The 15,071-nt window shown below is 31.9% G+C and overlaps 1 protein-coding gene across 1 annotated transcript in view; it reads left to right on the top strand.

The window, feature by feature from the left end:
• The first annotated feature begins 3,294 nt into the window (after nt 1-3,294).
• LOC136035788 (voltage-dependent calcium channel type A subunit alpha-1-like) overlaps nt 3,295-15,071 on the top strand; it is a 208,837-nt gene continuing 197,060 nt past the window's right edge. The window contains exon 1 of the mRNA XM_065717761.1: nt 3,295-3,386. The gene's annotated coding sequence lies outside the window, so the exon portion shown is untranslated. The remainder of the gene's footprint in view (nt 3,387-15,071) is intronic.

Here is a 15,071-nt window from a genome sequence, read left to right as displayed (position 1 = left end):
TGCAAGAGGTTTGTCAAAAGAACGCAGTAGCAATATCTAAGGATCGGCTAAGGGTATTAAGTTGAAACTTCTATAGGCATGTTGAGAGGGATGATGAAAAAGGAATGAAGGGCAACCGCGCATTTTGTTCTTTTAGAACGATTTCCTTACACTGATATAATGCTTAAAAGCCATTTTGTTCGAATTATTAACAAGGAGTAATAGCTATGCCTCTGTGTATGCCATGTCCCGCGGTCCCTGGGGCAAGGTATGTATAACATGCAGTTTGTACATTTTTTACATGCAGGATTTATCATTGGGAATGGGGAGAATGTTTGATCGTAGGTGTGTTTGAGAAGGCCAATGGTCCGAGGCAAAAATTTTGGAAATGTTGAAGGGTACGTTGAGCTAAATCAAAAAAACTTTCCATATCCTAGACATCAAATTATGCATTTGTGATATTTTAAAAACGGGCAAGAGTATTAGCTTAAAACTTGGCAAATACCAAATTTTTAAACAGTTTCTCCTGAAACAAACTGGCTCTTTTATTTGAATAAAGGAAGAGCTTCTTAATCATACTTTTGTTCTTTTATAATATTAAATATAAAAAAACTAGTTTTTTAACTGAAAGTAAGGAGCGACATTAAAACTTAAAACGAACAGAAATTACTCCGTATATGAAATGGGTTGTCCCCTCCGCAGTCCCACGCTCTTTACGCTAAAGTTTTTAATTCTTTTAAAAAGTAGAATTGTGGCAAAGAGTCAAACTTTAGCGTAAAGAGCGTGGGACTGCGGAGGGGACAACCCATTTCATATACAGAGTAATTTCTGTTCGTTTTAAGTTTTAATGTCGCTCCTTACTTTCCGTTAAAAAAACCTAGTTTTTTTTATGTAATTTCTGAACGTTTTTGAATTAATGCATGTTTGATTTTGACTCTCCACACGTAAACTATTCAAACGAAATTTGCATATTAATTCCTTTTTTGGCTAAATGGCTTTCTCTTAGTTTTGATCATACGATTTTGAGAAATATGGGATGGGGAAGGAGGCCTAGTTGCCATGCAATTTTTCGCTTGCATAAAAAGGCAACTATTAATTTTAATTTTAACGAATTTTTTTATTAGCAAAAAATATACGTAACTTTAGAATTAACTTACGTAACAAACTTTTATATTCTTTAATTATTATTATGTATATGAGGGGGTTTGTACCCTCGTTAATACCTCGTTCTTTACACTAAATCGTAAGTTTTGTCCCAATTCTTTAAGAATGACCCCTGAATCAGAAAGGCCGTAGAATAAATAGTTGAAATTACTAAAAATACTTTAGCATAAAGAGCGAGGTATTTATCTCCTCCTAAATACCTCGCTCTTTATGCTAAAGTATTTTTAGAACCCCTCATATGTGTAATAATCTCTGTTCGTTTTAAGTTTCAATGCTACTTCTTCCTTTCATTTGAAAAAACGTTTTCATGTTTATTTTTCATTGTTTTCTTATAGTAATGCTAGAGAATCCTGCGCCCTTTTCATTGAATTTTTCTTCCCCCATGACAGATTCCTCCAAGGAAAGATCCTCCAACATAGCCCCCTCTCCTCAGCCCCACCTCCAAACAAAATAAAATCCCCCTGAAAACGTCTGTACACTTCCCAGTAACCATTACTATATGTAAACACTGGTCAAAGTTTGTAACTTGCAGCCCCTCCCCCAGGGATTCTGGGGGAGTAAGTAATCCCCAAAGACATAGTTATTATGGTTTTTGACTATGCTGAACAAAATGGCTATCTCAAAATTTTGATCCGTTGACTTTGGGAAAAAATGAGCGTGGGAGGGGGCCTAGATGCCCTCCAATTTTTTTGGTCACTTAAAAAGGGCACTAGAACTTTTAATTTCCGTTAGAATGAGCCCTCTTGCGACATTCTAGGACCACTTGGTCGATACGATGACCCCTGGGGAAAAAAAACAAAAAACAAAAAAACAAACAAATAAACACGCACCCGTGATTTGTCTTCTGGCAAAAAATACAAATTCCACATTTTTGTAGATAGGAGCTTGAAACTTTTACAGTAGGGTTCTCTGTTACGCTGAATCTGATGGTGTCATTTTCACTAAGATCCTACGACTTTTAGGGGGTGTTTCCTCCTATTTTCCTAAATAAGGCAAATTTTCTCAGGCTCGTAACTTTTGATGGGTAACACTAAACTTGATGAAACTTATATGTTTAAAATCAGCATTAAAATGCGATTCTTTTGATGTAGCTATTGATATCAAAATTCAATTTTTTAGAGTTTTGGTTACTATTGAGCCGGGTCGCTCCTTACTACAGTTCGTTACCACGAACTGTTTGAAAATGGGGCATATTGAAAACCAAGAAACTTTGGCAATCAAAAACCACTCCCACCAAAGATCAAACTTCTGTCCTTATCAAATTCAAAATGAACGAAAAATAAGTCTAAAAATTGGACACCCAACACTTCCTCCAAGTATAGATTAGAAAAATAGACTTTTTCATAAATTGTCGAATTGCCTTGAAATTTACGTTAGTCAATTTAGAATCAATCTTAGAAGAATTAAATCGTTGTAATCTAAACTTTAAAGATTATACTAGGCTTCTAGTAATTCAATATTGCAACTATTTTTTTTTATTGTAAATAATTTTTTTCAATGACCTTCAAGTTAAGCAAAATCCAATAACGGTTTTATTTTTCCTAGTAGTTCCTAGCTCAACCAACTTACGAATTTTCATTAAAACGATGCCAAATCAAGCATTGTTGCAATGGTCTAATATAGTTTAAAATTTCTTGGGGCTGCTATTCGCAAGCTGGTAACCGAAGTCGGCATAGCTATCCATCTTATTGTTTTAACGTTGTCGGACTGATATTTGCGAGAAGATAAGAATTTAAAAGATTTGGAAAGTGAATCCAGGCTGATAGCCGGTAAGTGTTTTTTGTTAGTGCTTTTTGAAGTTAAATTTAAATTATGACACTCAGAACCTCGAAGAAATTTGTAATTTTGACTGTTTTCTTTATTTTTCTAAATAATAACTTCAAGATAAGTAAATTAGTTGGGAAAAACTTTTACAATCATGACTATAGACTTATTATTAATGCTTCTTTTCTGAGATAAATTGACAAAAACAATGAAAATATGGCCAATTTTCAAAAAGAATTTATGATATTTCCTTTGATATTCACGATGATTTTCAATAGCCTGTCTATTAGGTCAATTTCATTTCTATTAAATATTTATATCTGTTGTCTTTTGTTAAAAAAAATGCTCGTTGCAACCAAATACAGTTCACTGTCAGAGTTCAAAGAGTGATGAGCTAAACAAGTTTTCAATTGAATCGGATATAGTCATTTCTGAAAATTTAATGAACTTGCGTGAATAACCAAGCGCATATTACGAACGTGAGTACTTTTGGGGTTGCAAATTGGAATATTTTGTTGTTGAAATTTGTTGCCTGTAGTGCCCCCCTTCGTGACTGAAGATCGTAAAATGGCAAAATACAGACCGTTCGATTTTGTCCTAGCTTCATTTCAGGAATAGCCCTCATGGCCATCAGTAGTTAATAAAACCACCATTAATTCCGGCTACTATATTCCTGGATATTCGTAAGGCATTCAATTCCTTAACCCTTAATATTCTTCTATCGAAGATGTCTCATTATGGGATTAGGGGCAATGTATTTTCTTGGTTTCAATCTTATTTGAATGATAGGTTAATTTCTGTCGATCCACTTTTCCTTTCGCACTCACAAGTGAATTTTGGCGTCCCTCAGGGATCAGTTTTAGGGCCTGTGCTATTTTTTATTTATGTAAATGATCTTTTTTATGCAGTAAAAAAAAGCAGAAACTTATTAATTGCTTGAAACTCTGACATCCTAAGCCTTCCCTTGCCCATAGCGCCAACTATAGTCCGCCATCCTCTGATGTCCTTGTTTCTTTTGCTGATGACAGCACACTTGGCACTTCAGGAAATTGCGAATCTAAGCTTCGATTAAATTTAGAATTTTTTTTGAGAGAGTAATTTTATGGCTTGATGCTAATTATCTTACCCTAAATTTTTCCAAGTCCAGTTTTTTTATATTTTCGCATGTTTCTGAGATTTATCCCCAGTTATTAGAAATTCATCAGCCAAATGGGATAATTAATAGATCTAAAGATCGATGTGTTCGTTTTTTGGGCCTATGTTGGTGAAAACTTGTCTTTCAAACGTCAGCATTGATTTGATCAAAACGGAGATATGCAGGAGTCTCGATATTTTAAAGAAACTTAAGTATATTTTCCCTGGATCAATTTTGAAAATTCTTTTTCACTGCTTGATCCAATCTTATGTTTCTTACTGTCAAATAGTTTGGATGTCAACCTTTCCTTCATTGTTAAAACCACTTTCAAAGGTTAACAATAAAGCTAGAAACTTCATTAAGGAAACTAACCGTTCAAGAGTTATCCCATTACTTGATTTCGAGTCACTGTATATTCTTTAGTGTTCATGTTTTACTTTTTCTTAGCTTCTTGGTGACCATCACCATCCCTGAGTGTTCTGTCATCTTGTACCTCTGATCAGAATAATCATAACCTTCGCAATACCAAAAATCATATCCAAGTTCCTTTTACTCCTTGTGTAAGGTCAGATTTTAATCTTTAATTGCGAGTCATATTGTGTGGAATAATGTGCCCGGATCAGGTCGAAGGTGCCACTCATTCGGTTTGCTCAAAAAATTTTGAAAAATTCTTTGGCTTCTTAGAAGTTATTTTATCTATTTATTTATTTATTTTTATTTTTTCACATATATATATATATATATATATATATATATATATATATATATATATATATATATATATATATATATATATATATATATATATATATATATATATTATATATATATATATATATATATATATATATAATATATATTTATATATATGTATAATATATATATATATTATTATTGTATTGGAGTTTATTTGATCTACTGATCTATTTCATTAATTTAGTATATTCAATCTATTAGTCTATTTAGTTTTGTTTTCTATAGTTTTTATTTTATTTATATTTTCTTTTCTTCTCCTTTTTGCTCTTCTCTCTGTGAGTTAGTGATTATTTTAATTATTTTTCTTCTTCTCTGAGTAAGTGACTTGTTTATCTTCCCCCTTCTTTACAGGCCAAAGAGCCTTTGGGGAATAGTAAAATGTAATATTATGTGTGTATTTCATGATGAATAAATCTTATTCATATCTTATCTTAAATCTTATCTTATCTTAATACTTAAGGTCCATAAGAAAGAATGGTAAATAATATTAATTGGACAAGCAATTCAGACATTGAACCCTTGTGCTGTCCAGGTAAAGAGCAATATTCCTACTATATGTTATTTGTTTTATCAGCCGGCCGTGTCGAATGAAGAAAGTGGTCATACAAGTTTCGGAGGGGGCTTATTTGATTGGAAATTGTAAGTTCCAGCACTCTTTTTAAGAGTCCAGCGCAAGTTAAAAGCAATCAGGCAATTCTTCTCTGCTACCCGGGCCTTATAAATCCCCAAGACCTCTGACCAAAATTTTTAGATATTCTAAAACGCATGGATTTCGCATATGCCACCAATCCATGAAGCATGTATTATAGCTACTTCTGGTTAAATGACTTAAAGCCCTTTTTTCTAGGGAATACGTTTCCTTTTGGTAAGATTGAAGGGCGTAAGGACAGAATGTTGTAGGGACTGACCAAAAGAGTATTACAGGAGAAGTGTGAGCATAGGCATAAAACCCTAAAAATTGACTTGGAGTAAAATGTGTTTTAAAAATCTAGGAAGATTTATTCCGGCTAAAAGATAAGGGTTAGACTACGTTTCTCTCTAAACATCGCAGCCTTGGGCGCCCCAAGCTAGGAAATATTTTATAAGGTTCAAGTTTTTCAAAAATTTTTGAAAGTCTTCTAATGTAATTCTTTCTGTCCGGTGTGAGGGTGGATCTCACCAGGCATAGTAATATCATGCTATATTTGTAAATAATCTCCCGGTGAGAAAAAGCCGTAGACTGGATTTCTTATTAATGTTCTTAAGAATTATTTACTTCAGTGAGAACAAATCCTTTAGTCCTTGAAAGAAGGTCCTTGTGATCAAGAAACGATTATCTCAGATTTGGTTAACGCCCTCTTCCACAAATCAATGCCCTTCGCCCCAGTTTTCCCCTTAACACGTGTCTTTTCTGAATCAACAGATCCTTAATTTCCTTCCTATTTGAGAAAGGAGAACAAACTAGATCCAAGCTTGTGACTTCCTCTGACCCTTAAGCGGAAACAAACCAAAGAACGATTGCGTAGCAAGAACATATAAATACTTGATTATGTGAGAAAGGACACAGAAAAGTTCTTTATAATGCGAGTTCTTTATAGTTCTTTAAAGTCCTTTATAATGAGAACTTAATAAAGTTCTCTATAAAGTTCTTATACGTTATGTATAAGTTGTTTTTGATGTTTACTGGTTTCCAGTCTCTTATTTAGATTAGAGGAGGGCTTTTAGAGCCCTCTGCGAGATTTTGGTATGGAATTTAGACGAGAAAGTTGTCTCTGTAAAACCCTCCTTTAGGTGTTTTAAAGCCATTGCACATAATATGTAATATTTATCTTTCCGGGACTCTTACAATTTTTTTCCGGACATTTGGCTCTCGAGTAAAAGTTACGAGTGAAGAGTTTAAAGTAAAAAGTTAAAAGATAAAAGAAAAAAGTTAGCACGAGCAAAATATTTCCGTATGTCATGGTTAGTCCAGACCTCATCACTTTCAATTTAGTACAATTTAGTGGGGTAGTAGGGAACATTATGGATCGCTTTGAGCAGTTTCTAAGCAGTTTTCATATTATGCTCACAATGTTCTATGCTAAGTGGTAGGTTGCGCTTGCTTTTATTTTCATCATTAGTAACTGCAGTGGTTAACCCAAGATATCCTCACCAATTCGCTTCCGAGTGTTGAGGATCAATTCTTGTGGGAGGTCCCTCACTTGGAACACAGTTGATTGTATTTTAATCCCAGAAATTTTTTTAGAAATCAATCAACCATCTTAGCCCTTTCTTCAAATTTTGTAATCCCCCTAAATTTAGATTGCCCTGTTTGTCTTACGCTATGCCATAGTGAAGAAATAGTGAAGAGTAGTGAAGCGCCTGTATCCAAAACAGCCAAAGTGAAAACCCTTCATAAAAAAAGTAGTGTATAAGTATTCGGTCGTAAAATTTCCGTTCTGGTTAATATTATGGCATTAAAACACTTATAAATTATACTCTTAAAGAAATATGAATGGATAGAATGTTCCAATAACAATCATACACATTCACTAAAATGATCCTGGTCAAAAATATTCTCGGTTTTAAATGTAATCGCAAGGAAAACTCCCCTCCTCCCTCTATCGAGTGTCCACGGATTGGATAAAAGGTCTCAATCCTCGGAAAATTCTAGTTTTACTAAAAAGATTTTTGCTTCATGTCTTGAAATAAAATCAAAAATATAAATTGAAAAGCCAAATTTACAATAAAATGACTTAAAGCAGTTTCTGTCAGAAACAAAATATCAAAAAGTATACATTTTGCGCAATATCATGTATATTATATTACGATTAAGTAAGAAAAACAAGTTTTTTCAACTGAAAGTAAGGAGCGACATTAAAACCTAAAAAGAACAGAAATTACTTCGTATATGAAAAGGGCTGCTTCCTCATCAACGCCCCGCTCTTTACGCTAAAGTTTGACTCTTTCTCTCAACTCTTCTTTTTAAAACAGTAAAAAACTTTAGCATAAAGAGCGGGGCGTTGATGAGGAAGCAGCCCCTTTCATATACGAAGTAATTTCTGTTCGTTTTAAGTTTTAATGTCGCTCCTTACTTTCAGTTGAAAAAACTTGTTTTTTTTTTATTTTATTTCTGAACGTTTTTGAATCAATGCATGTTTTGATTTTTGCTCTCCCCAGGGGAATACTTAAAACGAAATTTGATTTTTTTTTTTTTTGGTTAAATGGCTTTCTCATAATTTTGATCGAATGATTTTGAGAAAAAAAGAGCGGAGGAGGAAGCCTAGTTGCCCTCTAATTTTTTGGTTAATTTAAAAAGGCAACTAGAACTTTTAATTTTTTACGAATCTTTTTATTAGTAAGGATATACGTAGCTTATAAATTAGCTTACGTAAAGAATTTTTTATTCTCATGTTTTTATTACACATATGAGAGGGTTCAACCCCTCGTCAGTACCTCTCTCTTTACACTAAATCTTAAATTTTGTCCCAATTCGTTAAGAATGACCCCTGAATCACAAAAGCCGTAAAATAAATAGTGTACATTACTAAAAATACTTTAGCGTAAAGAGCGAGGTATTAGGAGGAGGTGAGCCCCTCATATGGGTAATAATTTTTGTTCGTTTTAAGTTTTAATGCTGCTCCTTACTTCCAGCTGAAAAAAACTTTTTCATATTTATTTTTGCATTGTTTTTTTTTTTAAATAATGCTAGTAAATCCTGCGCTCCCTTCATGGAAATTTTCTTCCCCCATGACAAATTCATCGATGGAAAGTTCCCCTAGTATATCCCCCTCTACTCAACCCCTCCCCCAACCAAAAAATCCCCCTGAAAACGCCTGTACACTTCCCAATAGCCATTACTATATGTAAGCACTGGTCAAAGTTTGTAACTTGTAGCCCCTCCCACGGGGACTGTGGAGGAGTAAGTCGTCTCCAAAGACATAGTTATAAGGTTTTTCGACAACGCTGAATAAAATGGCTATCTCAGAATTTTGATCCGTTGACTTTGGGAAAATAATTTGCGTGGGAGGGGGCCTAGGTGCCCTCCAATTTTTTTGGTCACTTAAAAAGGGCACTAGAACTTTTCATTTTCGTTAGAATGAGCCCTCTTGCAACATTCTAGGACAACTGGGTCGATACGATCACCCCTGGGAAAAAAACAACAAAAAAACAAACGAATAAACACGCATCCGTGATCTGCCTTCTGGCAAAAAATACAAAATTCCACATTTTTGTAGATAGGAGCTTGAAACTTCTACAGTAGGGTTCTCTGATACGCCGAATCTAATGGTGTGATTTCGTTAAGATTCTATGACTTTTAGGGGGTGTTTCCCCCTATTTTCTAAAATACAGCAAATTTTCTCAGGCTCGTAACTTTTGATGCGTAAGACTATACTTGATGAAACTTATATATTGAAAATCAGCATTAAAATGCGATTCTTTTGATGTAGCTATTGGTATCAAAATTCCATTTTTTAGAGTTTCACGCACTGTTTGATACCACAATATATATATATATATATATATATATATATATATATATATATATATATATATATATATATATATATATATATATATATATATATATATATATATATATATATATATATATATATATATATATATATATATATATATATATATATATATATATATATATATATATATATATATATATATATATATATATATATATATATATATATATATATATATATATATATATATATATATATATATATATATAGATTAGAGGAGGGCTTTTAGAGCCCTCTGCGAGATTTTGGTATGGAACTTAGACAAGAAAGTTGTCTCTGTAAAACCCTCCTTTAAGTGTTTTAAAGCCATTGCACATAATATGTAATATTTATCTTTCCAGGACTCTTACACATTTTTTCCGGACATTTGGCTCTCGATTAAAAGTTACGAGTGAACAGTTTAAAGTAAAAAGTTAAAATAAAAAAGTTAGCACGAGCAAAATATTCCCGTATGTCATGGTTATTCCAGACCTCATAATTTTCAATTTAGTACAATTTAGTGGGGTAGTAGGGAACATTTATGGATCGCTTTGAGCAGTTTCTAAGCAGTTTTTATATTATGCTCACAATGTTCTATGCTAAGTGGTAGGTTGTGTTTGCTTTTATTTTCATCATTAGTAACTGCAGTGGTTAACCCAAGATATCCTCACCAATTCGCTTCCGAGTGTCGAGGATCAATTCTTGTGGGAGGTCCCTCACTTGGAACACAGTTGATTGTATTTTAATCCCAGAACATTTCTTTTTAGAAATCAATCAACCATCTTAGCCCTTTCTTCAAATTTCGTAATCCCCCCAAATTTATTTTGCCCTATTTTTCTTAGAAATCAATCAACCGTCTTAGCCCTTTCTTCAAATTAAATAAAAAAACAAGTTTTTTGAAATGAAAGTAAGGAGCGACATTAGAACTTAAAAAGAACAGAAATTACTCCGTATATGAAAGGGGCTTTTCCTCCTCGACACCCCGCTCCTTACGCTAAAGTTTTTTATTGTTTTAAAAAGTAGAGTTGCAACAAAGAATCAAACTTCAGCGCAAGGAGCGGGGTGTCGAGGAGGAAAAGCCCCTTTCATATACGGAGTAATTTCTGTTCGTTTTAAGTTCTAATGTCGCTCCTAACTTTCATTTCAAAAAACTTGTTTTTTTTATTTAATTTCTGAAGGTTTTTGAATTAATACATGTCTGATATTGGCTCTCCGTACATAAATTATTAAAATGAAATTTGCATATTAATTCTTTTTTTGGCTAAATGTCTTTCTCTTAGTTTTGATCAGACGATTTTGAGAAATAAGGGGTGGGGAAGGAGGCCTAGTTGCCCTCCAATTTTTCGGTTACTTAAAAAGGCAACTAGAACTTTTAATTTTTAACGAACATTTTATTAGTAAAAATATACGTAACTTAAGAATTAACTTACGTAACAAACTTTTATATTCTTATATTTTTGATTATATATATATATATATATATATATATATATATATATATATATATATATATATATATATATATATATATATATATATATATATATATATATATATATATATATATATATATATATATATATATATATATATATATATATATATATATATATATATATATATATATATATATATATATATATATATATATATATATATATATATATATATATATATATATATATATATATATATATATATATATATATATATATATGTATATATATATATATATATATATATATATATATATATATATATATATATATATATATATATATATATATATATATATATATATATATATGAGGGGGTTTGTCCCCTCGTTAATACCTCGCTCTTCACACTAAATCTTAAGTTTTGTCCCAATTCTTTAAGAATGATCCCTGAATCAGAAAGGCCGTAGAATAAATAGTTGAAATTACTAAAAATAATTTAGCATAAGGAGCGAACTATTTATCTCCTCCTAAATACCTCGCTCTTGATGCTAAAGTATTTTTAGAACCCCTCATATGCGTAATAATCTCTGTTCGTTTTAAGTTTTAATGCTTCTCCTTACTTTCAATTGAAAAACTTTTTCATGTTTATGTTTTCATTGTTTTTTTAAATAGTAATGCTAGAAAATACTGCGCCCTTTTCATTGAATTTCTCTTCCCCCATGAAATATTCCTCCAAGGAAAGATCCTCCCATATAGCCACCTCCCCTGAACCCCACACCCAAACCAAAAAAGTCCCCCTGAAAACGTCGGTACACTTCCCAATAACCATTACTGTATGTAAACATTGGTCAAAGTTTGTAACTTGCAGCCCCTCCCCCAGGGACTCTGGGGAGGGGGGGTAAGTCATCCCCAAAGACATGGTTATTATGGTTTTTGACTATGCGGAACAAAATGGCTATCTCAAAATTTTGATCGATTGACTTTGGGAAAAAAATGCGTGTGGGAAGGGGCCTAGGAGATCCTATGACTTTTAGGGGGTGTTTCCCCCTATTTTCCAAAATAAAGCAGATTTTCTCAGGCTCGTAACTTTTGATGACAAAGACTAAATTTGATGAAACGTATATATTTAAAATCAGCATAAAAATCCGATTCTTTTGATATATCTTTTAGCTTCAAAATTCTGTTTTTTAGAGTTTCGTTTACTATTGAGCCGGGTCGCTCCTTACTGCAGTTCGTTACCACGAGCTGTTTGAATTTTCGAAAAGAGTTTCCTCACTTTATTGTCGGATCTTCGAATACTCTGGTCAGATAAGTGCAGTCCCTTTGAAAAAAAACTCTTAAGGTGAAAACTAACAAAAGAGAAGACACTTTGAAAGAAACATTTAATGTAAATCGTAACAAAACAGAAGATATTTTGAAAAAAAAACTTTGAAGGTGAAACGTTACAAAACAGAAAACACTAGAAGAAAGGACTCTGTAAGTGAGACTTAACAAAACCGAACACAATTAAAAAAAAAATTAAGGTGAAACATAGAAAAACAGGACACTTCGAAAAATATTTTTAAGGTCAAACGGGACATAAAAGAAAGCACTTCGAAAAAAAACTTTTAAGGTGAAAACTAACAAAAGAGAAGACACTTTGAAAAGATTTTTTTAAAGTGAAACGTAACAAAACAGAAGACATTTTGAAAAAAAACTTTGAAGGTGAAACGTATCGAAACAGAAAACACTAGAAACATAACTCTGTAGGTGATACATAACAAAACAGAACACAATTAAAAAAAAAACTTTTAAGGTGAAACGTAGAAATATAGGACACTTCGAAAAAAAAAATTAAGGTGAAATGTAACATAACAGAAGTTACTTTGAAAAAAAGTTTAAGGTGAAAACTAACAAAATAGAAAACACTTTGAAAAGAACTCTTAACGTGAAACGTAACAAAACAGAATATATTTTGAAAAAAAAACTTTGAAGGTGAAACGTAACATAACAGAAGGCACTTTAAAAAAGAACAACTTTAAGATGAACACTAACAAAAGAGAAGACGCGTTGAAATTTTTTTTTAACGTGAAACATAATAAAACAGAAGATATTTTGAAAAGAAATTTGAAGGTGAAACGTAAAAAAACAGAAAAAACTAGAAAAAAGCACTCTTTAAGTGAGAAGTAACAAAACAGACCATAATTTGAAAAAAAAAACTTTTAAGGTGAACCTAACAAAACAGACGACATTTCGGAAAAAAACTGAAGGTAAAACGTAACAAAACAGAAGAAACTTTGAAAAAAACTTTTAAGGTGCAACGCAACAAAACAGAAAACACTTACAAAAAATTTGTAGGTGAAATGTTACAAAACAAAAGACACTGAAAAAAAAATTATAGATGAAACGTAACAAAATAGAAGACACTAGAAAAAAGCACTCTGTAAGTGAGACGTAACAAAACAGAACACAATTTAAAAAAAAAATTAAGGTGAAACATAGAAAAACAGGACACTTCGAAAAATATTTTTAAGGTGAAACGGGACATAAAAGAAGGCACTTTGAAAAAAAAAATTAAGGTGAAAACTAACAAAAGAGAAGACATTTTGAAAAAAAATTTGAAGGTGAAACGTATCGAAACAGAAAACACTAGAAACACAACTCTGTAGGTGATACATAACAAAACAGAACACAATTAAAAAAAAACTTTTAAGGTGAAACGTAGAAATACAGGACACTTCGAAAAAAAATGAAGGTGAAATGCAACATAACAGAAGGTACTCTGAAAAAAAGTTAAATGTGAAAACTAACAAAAGAGAAGACACTTTGAAAAGAATTCTTAACGTGAAACGTAACAAAACAGAAGATATTTTGAAAAAAAACATTTTAAAAAAGAACAACTTTAAGATGAACACTAACAAAAGAGAAGACGCGTTGAAAATTTTTTTTAATGTGAAACATAATAAAACAGAAGATATTTTGAAAAAAAAATTGAAGGTGAAACGTGAAAAACAGAAGAAACTAGAAAAAACCACTCTTTAGGTGAGAAGTAAGTAAACAGACCATAATTTAAAAAAAATTAAGGTGAACCTAACAAAACAGAAGACATTTCGAAAAAAATTGAAGGTAAAACGTGACAAAACAGAATAAACTTTGAAAAAAACTTCTAAGGTGCAACGCAACAAAACAGAAGACACTTACAAAAAATTAATAGGTGAAATGTAACAAAATAAAAGACACTGAATAAAATTATAGATGAAACGTAACAAAACAGAAGATACTTTGAAGAAAAACCTTTAAGGTGAAACCTAACAAAACAGAAAGCACTTTGAAAAAAAGTTGTAACGTGAAATGTAACAAAACAGAAGGCATTTTGAAAAAAAAACTTTGAAGGTGAAACGGAAAGAAGAATGCGAAATCTTTTACTACTCCAAAAGATATCAATGATATTCTGCTGCAGACAATCAGAACTCAGTATCGATTTACAAAAAATTTAGAATCTGCTTGTGAATGTCTATTTCGCACATTTTATTTATTTTTAAGTTTTGAGCTTTTCGAAATGTTACTGAACTACCACCCAATAAGAAATATTTCAATCAGGCAAAATTTCCCGATGTTGCCTCGATAATCGATATTTAGCATTATGACATTTGACTTTTTGCACGCAATTCTTCAAATGCTTATTACAAACCAGGCAAAACTACCCAATGCTGCCGGGAGTCGGTATAATGGCTTTCGAAAACTGTTGGTGTCAAATCTCTAGTATTTCTAGCACTTCCTGATATTCCTTCAACAAAAATACCCTAAAGCCTCCGAAAATCTTTGATACTCCCAACCTAAATATTTACTTAACATTAAAGTTCCCTTAGTCGATGGACTTATGGATTTACTGTTCAAATCGTTCTCGGAAAATATTTTCAAGGGCTGCAAATATCCCTTTTTTGTTTGGTTCTGATGGTTCTCTGTACTATACTGAATAAATAAATTTATTTACAATAAAACATGACCTTATTTGCTCTCCGTGAAAGTTCTTATAAGGTTCTCTTCGAAACTTTTTGGTACTACTAAAGTAGATAGCCCTTTAGAGACATAATGCGTATATTATCATTGCGCTGATTTGGCTCTTAGAAAAGCTTCCGAGGGCGCAAGATGAATCACTCCCTCGCACCTTTCTTGATTTTAGATACTTATTCTCTTTCTTAGTCTAATTGTGACATTAGTAGTGTCAATCTAGGATAAGAAAAACTTTACTGAATTTTATTAAATAGTATTTAGTGGAAAGTTTTAAAAGTAAATTTACCTAAACCGTATTGAATGTAAGTTTTATTTTTTTTCTTTTTTTTTTACTTGTAGTATACTGGATGATTGTAGACCAAT

This window comes from Artemia franciscana, chromosome 14 (genome assembly GCF_032884065.1).
Source record: "Artemia franciscana chromosome 14, ASM3288406v1, whole genome shotgun sequence".
Lineage (NCBI taxonomy): Eukaryota > Metazoa > Arthropoda > Branchiopoda > Anostraca > Artemiidae > Artemia > Artemia franciscana.
Note: the sequence above shows the minus strand (reverse complement) of the source record. Positions and strands in the feature narration are given on the sequence as shown.